The following is a 13,289-nucleotide window of genomic DNA, read 5'->3' on the forward strand; positions in this document are numbered from 1 at the left end:
ATAGATGGCAACATGCTTTACTCAAAGTCCACCAACTTAGATGTCAACATCATCCACAAACACCCTCATAGGAACATCCAGAAAAACGTTTGACCAAATACCTGGGTACTATGGCCCAGCCAAGCTGTTGTGTAAAATGAACCATCACAGAGTGTTCACAGGGAAGGAGCTGCTTTGGGCAGAAGTTGAGATCTATTCAGAAAATTATTTTGGACCCAGTCACCCTTGCAAATGGTGTGTTCGAGGGAACAATAGCTAAGCAAAAGATATGGGAATGTGAACTGCAAGATTTGTATTGTTGATGCCTAGAGTGAGACAGCATGGTAGCCTCCATAAGTAGGTGCAGCCCAGCAGCAGGAGCAAGTGTGTTAGGCAAGTTGCACAGAGTTTGTCTTCAACAGTGACACCTGTGGCCATGCAAGGCAATGACAGCAGTAAATAGATCAGACTCCGCTTCTCCAGGTGAACCTCAGAAGCAGGAATGACCCCTTCTAGACTGAGCAAGCCTCTAAGTATTTCAAACGATTATGATACAGGTGCAGGGTGGGTTCAGGTGTGTGTAAAGGTGACCTCAGAGGGAAAAGAGCTTCTGCTAGTTGGACACAAAAGCCTTTGGTGATTGACTGGCAAAGTTCAGAGGTGTCCACTGTGCCCGGAGTTGGTAAAACAAAGAATACAGGTTGCTACATAAAAATTAACAAGGGATGACTTCCTCCCCTCACTTTCCAGCATTCATAAAAATAGCAGAAGCTTTAGCAGAGTCCCCCATGCTGTAGGTGACAGAGCTTCAGCAGTGACTTCTTCTTGTTTCCCTTCTGGCTTTTCCCAGGAGGCAGCTTAGGTTTGAAGCAGCATTTCACTTTCCATCTCTAAACAAGCACCATATGTTTACAACTTTGGGAGTTCTCACTCCTCTTTCTGGAGTCAAGGGTGTTCCCTGGGTGATGAGGGAAAGGGTGTGTGCTTTGGAAGTTCGGGAAGGTGACATTTATCAAGTGTCTGCCATGTGTCAGGACAAAGCTGGCTGGATGTTTAACCTCTATTATATCTTGATGTGTTTTTGATGTGTGCCCCACCCAAATCTCATGTCGAATTGTAATCTCTAGTGTTGAAGGTGGGCCCTGGTGGGAGGTGACTGGATCATGGGGGTAGATTCTTCATGAATGCCTTAGCACCATCCCCTTGGTGCTGTTCTCATGATAGTGAGTGAGTTATCAGAAGATCTGGTTGTTTAAAAGCATGTAGCACATCTTCCCTCTCTTCCTCCTGTTCCAGCCACATGAAGACACCTGCTTCTGGTTTGCCTTCCACCATGAGCACAAGCTCCTTGAGGCCTCCCCAGAAGCAGAATCACCATGCTTCCTGTACAGCCTGCAGAACCATGAGACAGTTAAACCTCTTTTCTTTATAAATTACCCAGTCTCACGTATTTTTATAGCAATATGAGAACAGAGTAATAGATATCTACATATCCTCAAACCACCCGAGGAAGTGGGTCCTCATGACCTATTTTACATGGGGAATTTATAAATTACCCAGTCTCAGGTATTTTTTATAGCAATATGAGAACAGACTAATACATATCTACATATCCTCAAACCACCCGAGGAAGTGGGTCCTGATGCCCTATTATATATGGGGAAGCTGAGGCACAGAGAACTTCAGTAACACATTCATGGTCACCAAGCCCACAAGCATCCATCAGAACCTGGAAAGGAGATGATTTTCTGCACTGAAGCTAACCTGGAAATGTATGAATTCTGTGGATACTTTCTTAGGAACCATGGGAATGCTCTCATCCCCCAGAAAGAACCCCTTGGCATGCAGACAAGAGTCTTTCCACCACAACAATTTGCTTTCAGGATTTCTTCTCTGAGGCCAGTGGAGGAACATGGGTAGGATTATTTTTCATGGCTCAGTTACCCAGCAATCTGCAACTGCAAGATGGTGGGAAGGACTCCTCTTACTTTGTGGTAACCTAGAGCAAATCCTGGGCATCTCTCTGAGGACTGGGCTTAGTGACAGGTAATGGGCTTTTCCCACCTCCCCCTCCTGTGCTGTAGAACCTGCAAGTGTACCCTATAACAGATTTCATCACAGAGAATCACATAAAAATAGCAAAACCACTTATGAGCCTGTTTTGGAAAGGAAATAACTTACAGTTTGGGAAAGGTTCCTTATATTAAAATTACCAAGCTGCTTCCTTCCCATAATTTTTTCAAATTTAAATAATTTTATCTCCAAATAAGAAAGTCTTGCAGGCATGAGGTAATACTTGCCTAGGATTTGAGGTGAGATGTTCTTGATTAAAAGTCTGATGTACTCTGTACAAGACTGGACAAGTCAGTGAATTTCTCTCAGCCTCAGTTTCCTCATCTCTGAAAGGGACTGTAATGTCTGTGCCTGGTTGCTGTGAAAGCCAATTGCATTTGGGGAGGTGAAAAGTCCATAAATTGTCAAGAGCTGAACTCATATGAAGTATTATTATTATTCATAGTAACAATATATAGATCTTAGGATATCATAAGGGAAGTTTTGCCCTTCTGGGGACTGGCTGAGTAGATCACAAAATACATGGCAAGAGGCTGTACGAATTCCTCAATAAAGGGTTCAGAATCAGCACCGAAGGGCACTGGCCAGAACTGAGCTCCTTTTCCCCCTGTGGCTCTGAGCTGGCATGGGTAGGGGCGGGGGTGGCTGAGGCTCCTGCCCCCAATCACCCGGGGCAGCTTTGCAAATAGGGTGGGATGTCATGGCTTGCCACAGAAGTGGGGGTGCTGAGGTTAGGCGCAGGGTCTCTGGAGTCCACCTCCCTGGATTCAAAGCCTGACACTTCTATTTTCTAGCATTGAGGCTTTGGGCAGTTGATTTTTACTTCCTGGCTCCTCATCAGCAAAATGAGGATGCAATGGTAATAACAGAATATTCCTCGTAGGGTCACCATGAGGATGAAGAGCTTCAATAAGCACAGTGGGCACTGCCCATTGTGGCACAGGGGCAGTGTGGAGAGTGCTGGATTTCACGCAGCCCTTTCTCTAAGTGTCCATATCCAGCATGGCTCCTGGCTGCTGCCAGTCACTCTGTAGCTCCTGTCCACTCCCCACCCTCAGTGCCAGGCCCTTTCCTCTGTGACAATCTGGGAAGCAGCAGGGTAGAGTCCACCCTTCCCTGATCCCCCTGCCTGGGAAGCATCCCCCAGTGTACACAGGCTTGTGTAGAGCTCTTACCTGGGTCAGGGCAATCCCTTGGGGTCACAGAGGATTACGTCCCGTTAGGGGTGACACTCAAGACCGGGTTCCACTTGGGTTTTCCCTTGCGTTGCTCAGGGCTTGAGCCTTCTGCAAGGGGACCCCCGCCCCACCCCTGTCTCATTGCCCTGTCTAAGCCCCATCCAGTTCCCTCTCCAAGCCTCTCAGTGTGAAACTTTACCCCTTTTTCTGGGAATGGATTAATGGTGCAGCAAGGGAGTCATCCATGGGTATCCTGAGCTCGGCAGTTGGGAGATGTGCAGCAGCCCCAACCTGGGTGGGCGCTGGTGCTCTTTTCCGCTCATGAATCATCTGAGCTCAACATTGGCTAACGTGCCCTACTGGAACCTGAGCTCCCACCTCAATCCCCACCCCACCCCCAGAACCAGCGGCAGGCTGGCAGCCCCTCTTTCTGTGATCCATCTTTCAGAGATGTGTGCGGCTTGGCTTTGATGACCCCATGGTCTATTTCCATCTCGAGAAAAGATGATTTTCCCTGTCGGTAAGGCTAGGACCCTGCCCTTGGAAACAGTGGGGCCTATTATGCCCATGAGGAGCAACTGAGTTAGCAATTGAGTTAGGGACTGCTCTGAGCATGTTACAGAGACCAGAACCTCCCTCTGCTGCTGCTGGCTTTTGGGGACGTGCAGGCAAATCATGAAATCTGACTCCCATCTTCATGCTCCTGCCTTCTCTTAGGGGCTTACCTTGGAGAATGGCACCACCGTCTCATCAGTTACTCAAGCCATGAACCTGCTGCCATATTTGAGTCTTTCCCCTCCCTCGGAGCCTACATCCGACTGCTCAGTGGTGTCTCGTGTCGTCCTTATTTTGTCACTTGACAAGCATTGGCTGAGTCCCTGCTGTGTGCCCTGCACTGCACTGGATATTCAGAGTACAACACAGTCCCTATAATCAGGCTCTTGCAATCCCGAGGGATCAAGATGCAAAGATCGTTGAGTCCATCAGCCCTGCACCCTGCATCTCCTGCTATGGGAGCAGAGTGGGAAGGACACCAAGGCTCACAGAGGCTGTGCGCAATCACGTGGCATCAGCAGCAGAGCCCCGTGCCCAGGCACCTGGAAATTGCATCCATCCCTGGACTGTGGTGGGTCCATGGGGCTCAGGGTGGGGATGGGGCTCCTTCCTGGACTTCACAGGGGTGGGCTCAGCCACCCCCGTGGGCTGTTTCAGCTCCAGCATTCTCTGGGCCAAGATTAAACGTTAATTTGTAATGGGGTCTGCTGAAGGTATCTTCGGTTGCAGCCTCGAGGCAGATTACTCTGGAATCTCAGTGGAATGAATCAGAGGCCTGCTTTTGGCAGTAAGCATCTGAAGCTTAACCAGGGAAAGATGACAATTTATGCTGCGTCGAAGAGGACGATAGCTTTCTTGTTTTACTGCCAGAAGAACACCATGGGGTAGGGGTCTGAAGATGGAAAACCAAAGCTGTGTCGGCTGTAAAACTTTTTTTTTTATTTATGAGACTGATTTGTATATGTTAAGGACAATTGGTAGAAATTGGCCCATTTGCAAATTGGCAGACAGAGAAAAATCTTGATTTAGGACTAAAAGCAACGAAGCTAAGACAATAAAAAGAGAATCATTTTCATTAAGTTAAAAAAGCAGACTCCTATTCAAGCTTTTTTTCCCTTAAATTCTTAACTTCTCTAATTGCAAATGAGTTTGAGATGGTTTACAGAGACGCAATATGATAGGATAAAAATAAATAGATTAAGAAATCAGGACGAAGGGAAAATAAAGAAAGGATAATAAAATAAAGCCAGAGAAAGATAATAAACCGAACTGCATATGATACTCTTGGGAACATTAAAAATAATATTTAAAAAACTTTTAAATTGAGGTATAACGTGCATATAAGTAAGAAAGTCTTAAGTGTTTAGCTAGCTCAATGAAGCTTGTGGCCCAAAATTACCTGAGACAGGTCTCAACCAACTTAGAAAGTTTATTTTGCCAAGGTTAACAGCCTCAGGAGGTCCTGACAACATGTGTCCATGATGGTCCAGGTACGGCTTGCTTTTATACATTTTAGGGAGACATAATACATCAATCAATACATGTAAGATTTACATTGGTTTGATCTGGAAGGAGGGTACAATTTCAACTGGGATGGGGGGCACCTCCTGGTCATAGGTAGATTTAAAATGTTTCTACCTGGCAATTGGTTGAAAGAGTTACTATCAATAGAAAGGAATGTGTGGGTTATACTAAGGGGTTGTGAAGGCCAAGGCTTTATCATGCAGCTGAAGCCTCCAAGTAGCAGGCTTCAGAGAGAAAAGTTTGTAAATGTTTCTTGTCAGACTTAAGGTCTGTGTTGATGATAATTCTGGAGGGTAGATGAGGCATGTCCGATCCTCTCTTCCATCATGTCCTGAACTCGTTTTTCAGGTTGACTCTGGAATGGCCTTGGCCAAGAGGAGGGGTCCATTCAGATGGTTGATGGGAGGCCTTAGAATTTTATTTTTGGTTTACAGGTTTTACATGTGTGGCCACCAGGTGACCACCACCAATAAAGATATAGAACCCTTGTAGATTCTGTTAGGCTTCCCCTTCTCATCAGCACCTCTGAAGAGGTGGCTACTACTCCAACTTTTCTCACCATATATTAGTTCTGCCTGCTCTTAAGCCTTCATGTAAATTGGATTACATGGTAAATACTCCTTTGTATCTGTCTCCCTTCACTATTACATCTGTGAGTTTCACTCACGTTATTGTAGGCAGCTGTACCCTCCTCTCCCTCACTGCTGCATAGTACTCTTTATATCTCATGTGAAGGACTTATCCATTCTACTGGTGAGGGAAATTTGGGCCATTTCTACTTTTTGGCTTTATACATGAAAGTGCTGTGAACATTCTTAGGCATGTGGTGTGGTTTGGATCTATGTCCCCACCCAAATCTCATGTTCAATTGTAATGCCCAGTGTTGGAGATGGGGCCTGGTGGAAGGTGATTAGATCATGGGGGTAGAGTTCTCATGAATGGTTTAGCATCATCCCCCACTTGGTACTGTTTAGTGAGTAAGTTCTCATTGGGATCTGGTTGTAAAAATGTGTGGCACCTCCCCCCACCTAATCCCCCACTTTTCTCCTGCTCTGGTAAAGTAAAGTGCTCGCTTCCCCTTCACCTTCCACCATGATTGTAAGTTTCCTGAGGTCTTCCCAGAAGCAGATGCTGCCATGTTGCCTGTACAGACTGCAGAACTATGAGCCAATTAAATCTCTTTTATTTGTAAATTACCCAGTTTCAGATATTTCTTTATAGCAATGTGAGAAGAGGCTAATATAGTATGACTCTTGGGGGGACATAAACACTCATTTCTGCTGGGTATATATACCCAGGAGTTGGGTTGCTGGGTCATATTGTATGTGTATGGTTAGCTTTAGTAGAAAATGCCAAGCATCTTTCCTACGTACAGTACAGGCATACCTCACTTTATTGTGCTTTGTGATACAGTAGTTGTACCATTTTAGACTTCTATCAGCAGCACACAAGAATTCCTGTTGTTTCATATTCTTGTCAACACTTGATGTTGTCAGTCTTTAATTTCAGCCATTCCCATGGGGGCATGGTGGTTCTAGAAGACTTTTCCCCCCTTTTCAGCAATCGTTTCCCCTTCTTTGGATGAAGGCATTGATTTCCAGTAGAATCCATCATTCGCTAGCCCTGAGGGGGATCACATGACCCAGATCTAAGACCGGGCATCACTTTGCCCTAGCATAGTAATTGGTGTGGTTTGAGCCACTTAGGTAGATCCTGAGCTGATCCAATAAGAGTGAATCTCCAGCCTTTTGCCAGAATTTAGGTAGCTATTCTGTAGCTCTGAGGGGAGAATTGGTCTAAGAACAGAGTTAACATGAGAGAGTGAGTCAAGAAGACAGAAGCAAAAGCAGCTTGCCAATACTGTTTGACATCTGTGGTTGTGTCCGGAACTACATCTACCCCTAAAGTCTATATTTTCTCTTTTATGCTTCAGCCAGGTTGAATCAGGTTTTCGATTATTTGTCATCCAAAGAGTACTATTCAATGTCCATCAAGTCCTAAAAGCCCACTTCAGCATTATTCTGAATACAAGAGGCTTCCTCACTTGTGAATCTTTTCTCCACTTTCAGAGTCTCTGCAGGGGCTATGCCCTCCCCAGAGAATGCTCTTGCTCTCGCAAGCCTGGATCCTTCCCATTCTTTAGGGAAGAAATGTCCCCTCCTCCAATATTCTCTAGCATAGTTCCCTCCTCTTATTTCTGCAAGGCGCTTGTGCTGTTCTTTCACAATTTCTCATTTGTTTATTGGTTATTGATGGAATTTTGCCATCTCTCTGTGATTTTCATGAGGTCAGACACAATCTCTGTTTTGTTCTCACTGGAAACCTTGTGCCTAGCAGAGTGCCTGGCCCATCAAGGCATACAATAAATGTTTGTTGAATGAATGAATAATGAATGAATATAACTGTGTCTTAACCTTGGTCTGGGCTCACATCGACCTGGCCTGGAATGACCCAGCTGTCAGGTTAGTTCCCCTGGGCCCATTCCACACATCTGAGTTTGGATTCTCCCAGAAGCAGAACCTGGGACAGACTTGAGAGGAGGTGGGAAGTGAGATAGGGAAGGGGAGCCAGGCAACCAAGAATGTGTTAGAAAGCAGGTGTGGCTCATGCCTGCAGGGAGCTCTGAGAACAAGTGTAGTCAGGCAACCCAGACTTATTTCACCCAAGGGAGAGGGAGCTGTGGTATTTATACCCCAACTACCCCACATTAGCGACTAAGGGCTATTTACTGGGAGGTATGGATTCCTGACACTTCTAGCTTTGCCTGTGGTGGTCAGAGAAAGCTATCAGGCAGGAAAATACAGGGGCAGCCGTTGGGAAATGGGGCAGCATGCTTTGCAAGGTAAGGGTGAGGGGATAAAGGTGTGACCCCCATAGCATCTGAACCACAGCCTTATTGAGGTTCTTGCCATTACCTGCTGTCCTGGGGAAGCTACTCTGAAGGGCAGAGCACCTGCTCTGTACCTAGTCTGAACCTACCACCTCCTTTGTTGCTGTGTGGCTTTACCCAATTCTCTTTACTGGGATGGGCTTCAATTCCCTCACCTATGAAATGCAGATAGCAGGCCACACCTGCAGTGTTGCTGGCAGGACTTCAGGCATGGTTAGCTGCTCAGCACCTGGCAAAGGTTCTGGCCATAGCAATTGTTCACAGCTCAGTTTCCTACCTCTCTGCCCAAGGGCTGTTCCTTCTAGCAGGCTTGCACTCTACTTGTCCTCAAGGACAAGGTGCAAAACTGAAGCTCAGTGTGACAAGTCTGAAGTGAGGGTTGTTTAAAGTGCTGGTGGCTCCTGAGCATCCCATCTCTAGGCTCTTGTAATTGTGCTTACTGGAGGACATACCTTTCCCACTGACGTGCACTGGGGGCCTACGGCCGGGGATGGCCACTAGCCAAGAGAGGATTAGACCATTTTTGAAAAGTCTTAAGCAAACAAATAAATAACTATCCCCACCACTCCCCTGCCATGCCGGTGGAGAATGCCTTCTCAGTTTAATTTCAAACAGCTCCTCTTTGTGGGCCGACCAGCCACAGGCCACATTTTTTGAGGCACAGGAGCCTGAATAGACTTCCCTTTGGATCCCAGCGAAGACTTTGCCTGGGGGACTTTTCCCATTGCCAGGAAGGATAAAATTGCCATGACTTGACCCAGAGCTCAAGCCCTTGACAGTTCTCAAAACCCTTTCTTGTCCAGCTTCTCTTTTGATTTTTGAAATCAGCCCTACTGTGAGCAGGCCAGAGTGGCCTCATTATATCAACTTTGACAAAGATCAAGGGAAGCCCAGAGAGGGAGAGCTACCTGTCTAGCATCACACAGCAAGAGCCAGAGTAGAGACCTTGCCTGCTGGCTCCTGCTGGGGACACTTTCCCCAGCATGGCCCTCTGCACCCCAATATCAAACCCCCCAAGTTCTCGAAGGGAAGCGACGCCAGGCCCTTCCTGCCTTTTAAAGAGACTTCTCTTCTTCTCTCCACCCCCTTCTTCTTTAGTAAGTAGAACCATTAGTTTTTATTGACGGGACTAATGCTTTTCATTTAGGGCCAATTACAATAGGAAGGGAGACGCTTAAGGGTAACTGGGTGATGAAAGGCCCCCATTAGGGAACAAGCTCAGGAGCTGCTGTTTCCCATTTGTAATGCTGGTTCCACATGCAAGTCATATTTAAGCCATAAACGGTGGCGCCCAGGGAGCACTCGTGGATTGCCTTGAGAAACCCGATGCTTTTATCAAATCTCCAGATGGCTGTGTATTTGAGAAACCATTTATTTAATTTATTTTTTCCCCTTAGAGATGCTTAGATTCTCAGAAGCTGGCTTCACCTAACCCCATGGACCTTCCAGTAGCATCTATGCTCCTGCTTGAAATAATTGTCCTCTAGGTTTTTCTGGCACCCCAGTGGCGGCTTGTAAACTCTTGCTCATTTTTTTTTTCCTTTGCTTTTTGCAATTTTGCTCCGTAGGGGAGAAAATAAAGATGTGCTCAGTGCTTTCCTGGTGTTGGGTGCTGGGTTCCACCCTTCACTTATCTTAGATCATTTGGTCTGTGTAGGACCCCACCAATTGCACCCATTTCACAGATGAGAAAAGAGAGGCTCCCAGTAGCCCCTTTGCTTGCCTAAACCAGGAAGGGCAGAGGAGGGACGCCAGCCCAGGGTTGTCTGCCTCCTTTCAGGGCTGCAAATAATTTGCAACCTACACTGAAAATTTCTAATAGCCTGATATATTGTCTATTTACAAAGTATTTTTCCCCCTTTAAACCAGAAACTTGGCAGGGCCCCGTGATTACGTAGTGGTTCCCCAGATGATTATGATGCGGTGTCTGGACTTCGTGGAAAGTTTTGGCATTAGTGGCTGCCTTTTGTTTTTTCTTTTCTTAAGGTTTGTGAAAGTAAACTGGCGCATGCCCTGAGGGGCCTGGGCAAGTGGGGGCTGGAGCTGCTGAGGGAGGGTTAGGCAGGCTGCAGGCCCAGGAAGGGAGGGTGAACATAAACAGAGAAATGAGAGCGTAAACAGCAAATCAGCCTGGGACAGACACTCAAGGGATGGGTAGGAAGGGAATTCTGTCTGGGGTTGGTGGAAAATGAAGAAGGAAGTTGGAATCTGCTTTGAATCCTTTGAATCCTGCAGGCGGACTGACTTCAGGAGGGTGGGAAAGTCCAGAGTGTGTGGGGAAGTCTCCTGTTCCTGCTTGAGATGTCATTCCCAGGGTTGGAGAGTGCCCATGCCCAGCCCGGGAACTACAAGGACAAATGCCCTTCTCCTCTGACGAACTCGAACTAGGGGCAAGGTGCAGATGAACAATGGAATCAGTGCATTCAGTATGTTCTGCAGCAGATAACAGTCCCACAGTTGTGTTCCCATTTCATTTTACACTGCTAGGCTTTACAGTACCAGTACTGGTCTCATTTTAGGGACAAGAAAGTTGAGTTCCAGGAGGCTGTCATTGGCTAAAATCTCCTAAAGTGTGAGTGGGAGGCTGAGATTCGAACCCCTTTTCAGATTCCAAAATTGGAGAGTTTCAGCTCTCATCATTGCACAGAGCCACCTCTCTGGTAGAAGGCAGAGAATGGAGGAAAAGGCACCAAGGAGGGAGGGGACCACCCAGCTTGAGGTCAGGGAAGGCTTCCAGGAAGAGGTGATGCTGGAACCGAGCATTGGCAGGTGGAAGGGGCAAGTATTCTAGGCAGACAAAATGGACTGGGCAAAGGTCTGGAGGCTTCATCCTCCTGACCAGAGTTTGGAGAGGTTGAGGCAATGGAGACTTTGGTGGTGGAGTGAGGAAGGTTGGAACCCCAAGCAGCCCTGCCTGTCACCAAGCCTGGGTGACATGAGCTCCTGATTTTACCTTTGACATGTGTTTTGTAAGCGAAGTCTGATGGGACAGTGGAGCATGCACATGGGCAGAGGAGCTCCATGCTATGTGTGTGCCCAGTGTTCCTGTGACCCTTTTTGCACAAAGCATCTGTGAGGCCCCAGAGGTGCGGGATGCATAGGAATTCAGCAGGACTCAAATCAAGTCCAAGGAAAGCAGGTTACATGTGTGGCTATGGAGGTCGTGGGGTGGGGGGCAGTAAGAATAAGCTACACTTTCTGTTCCAACCAGGACATGCTTCAAGTGCAGAAAGAAGACAACGACATTCTAAGCGATGGGAATGACCCATTCTGTCCTTGCCTTTTCCTGCTACTTCCTTGGTATAAGACAACCACCTATGCTGACAGTGATGACAAAGAAAGAAAAAGAAGGATAGGGAAATCACAGGCTTTTTTTCCACTCAGTACTTCCTTAGTCCTCCATAAGCTGAAGGTAGAAAGTGGTGGCAGAATGTGTGCATCTCAAGACGTAAACTAAAAACAGCTGAATTGGCTTTGTGCAGTGTTTCCAGTTTTGGAAAGAAGGACATGCACAATACGCCACACGAATGTGTGATTTCTGCGATTTCACCTACAAGTTAATTACTCTTATATGTGCATTAAAACTGGCATCACACGCTATGAAGTTGAACCATGAAATTCATGCTAATAATATGAAATTTTAATTTAAAAAACTTACAGTGTCATTAAATAACAAATTAAAATACACCACAGCAAGTCCAGAGAGACTGCAGAAGAATGGAAAACACTTTACATTTCTGTACATTTTTTGTTGTTGTTCTGTTTTTACAAAAAGGGGCCCTGAGCTCAGCTCCTGGGGGCGCTGTTTGCTTTTAGGCCATGGCTTTGTCTGTTGGGAAAGGAATCTTCACAAGTCCTGACGCCTCTCCAGGCCTCAGTCTCTCCACTGTTAAAATCAAAAGAGCAGGAAAATAGATCAGAATTGTGGACAGAGACTAGACTTGGTCAGACAGAATGGGAGTTGGGACCCTGGCTCTACCAGCTCGTAGCTATGGGTTTGGACATATTGTTTAATCCCTCAGAACCTTGATTTCTTCATCTGAAAAGTAAGGCCACCCATGCTCACTTTGCAGTGTGACTGTGCGCATTGACTGGGCGTGTGCTGACTCTGGGGGCAATCTTGAGCAAGTTGCCTGACCTCAGCTTTAATGTCTTCATCCAGAAAATAAGGAAAATCATACTCCATAGAGTTGTCATCAGACATTTAGCACCATAGATGGCACAATACTAAATATTAAGTAAATGATTGGGTGCTATTATTTTAAATTAATTAAAATTATTTGAGACAGAGTCTCACTCCCTCACCCAGGCTGAAGTGCTGTGACGCCATGCAGCTCTCTGCAGCCTCGACTCCCTGGGCTCAAGCAATCTGCAGGCTTCAGCCTCCTGAGTAGCTGGGACTACAGGCCTGCGCCACCACACTGGCTTTTTTTTTTTTTAAAGTAGAGAGAGGGTTTTGTCATGTTGCCCAGGCTGGTCTCAAACTCCTGGGCTCAAGCAGTTTGTCCAGCTGGGCCTTCCAAAGTGCTGGGATTACAGGTGTGAGCCACCACACTGGGCTTTAAATTAATTTTTAAGATATATAGTAGATGTACACCCATGGTGACCACCTTTAGTTTTATGTGCCGGATCCCTGCCCACACAACTTCTTGGTGCAGCGCCTATCTGCTTCTAGAATGTTCCCATCTTCCCATTATGTGGTTTCCAGAGGCAGCCATGTTCCCAGGTGATTCCTCCCCTCTGGCCACTGTTGATTAGTCTGTGGGTGTCCCGTGACCAACTTCCAGAAACGTGAAAAATAAATGTCTGTTGTTTAAGCCACCCAGCCTACGGTATTTTGTTACAGCAGCCCAAATTGAGACACCTACCCCTACTACCCACATATGTTCAACGATTTTCAACAAACGTGTAAAGATAATTCAGTTTCATCAAATGATGCTGGAAAAACTGGACCTCTAGATGCAAAAATATGAGCCTTAATCTATACCTTGTATCATACAGAAAATGCAAAATGGATTATAGACATAAATGTGAAACTGAAAATGCTAAAACATCTAGAAGAAAACATCATGGAAAATCTTTGTGGCTTT

At 46.3% G+C, this 13,289-nt stretch overlaps 1 long non-coding RNA gene across 2 annotated transcripts in view; it reads left to right on the top strand.

Annotated features, from left to right (window-relative positions):
- The window catches only part of LOC100613777 (uncharacterized), a 195,842-nt gene extending 182,824 nt beyond the window's left edge, over window positions 1–13,018 (top strand). For both annotated transcript variants that reach the window (XR_001716708.4, XR_001716707.4), the window contains one exon: window positions 11,411–13,018. This is a non-coding gene — a long non-coding RNA (uncharacterized LOC100613777). The remainder of the gene's footprint in view (window positions 1–11,410) is intronic.
- Window positions 13,019–13,289: the final 271 nt, after the last annotated feature.

This window comes from Pan troglodytes, chromosome 3, assembly GCF_028858775.2.
Source record: "Pan troglodytes isolate AG18354 chromosome 3, NHGRI_mPanTro3-v2.0_pri, whole genome shotgun sequence".
NCBI lineage: Eukaryota > Metazoa > Chordata > Mammalia > Primates > Hominidae > Pan > Pan troglodytes.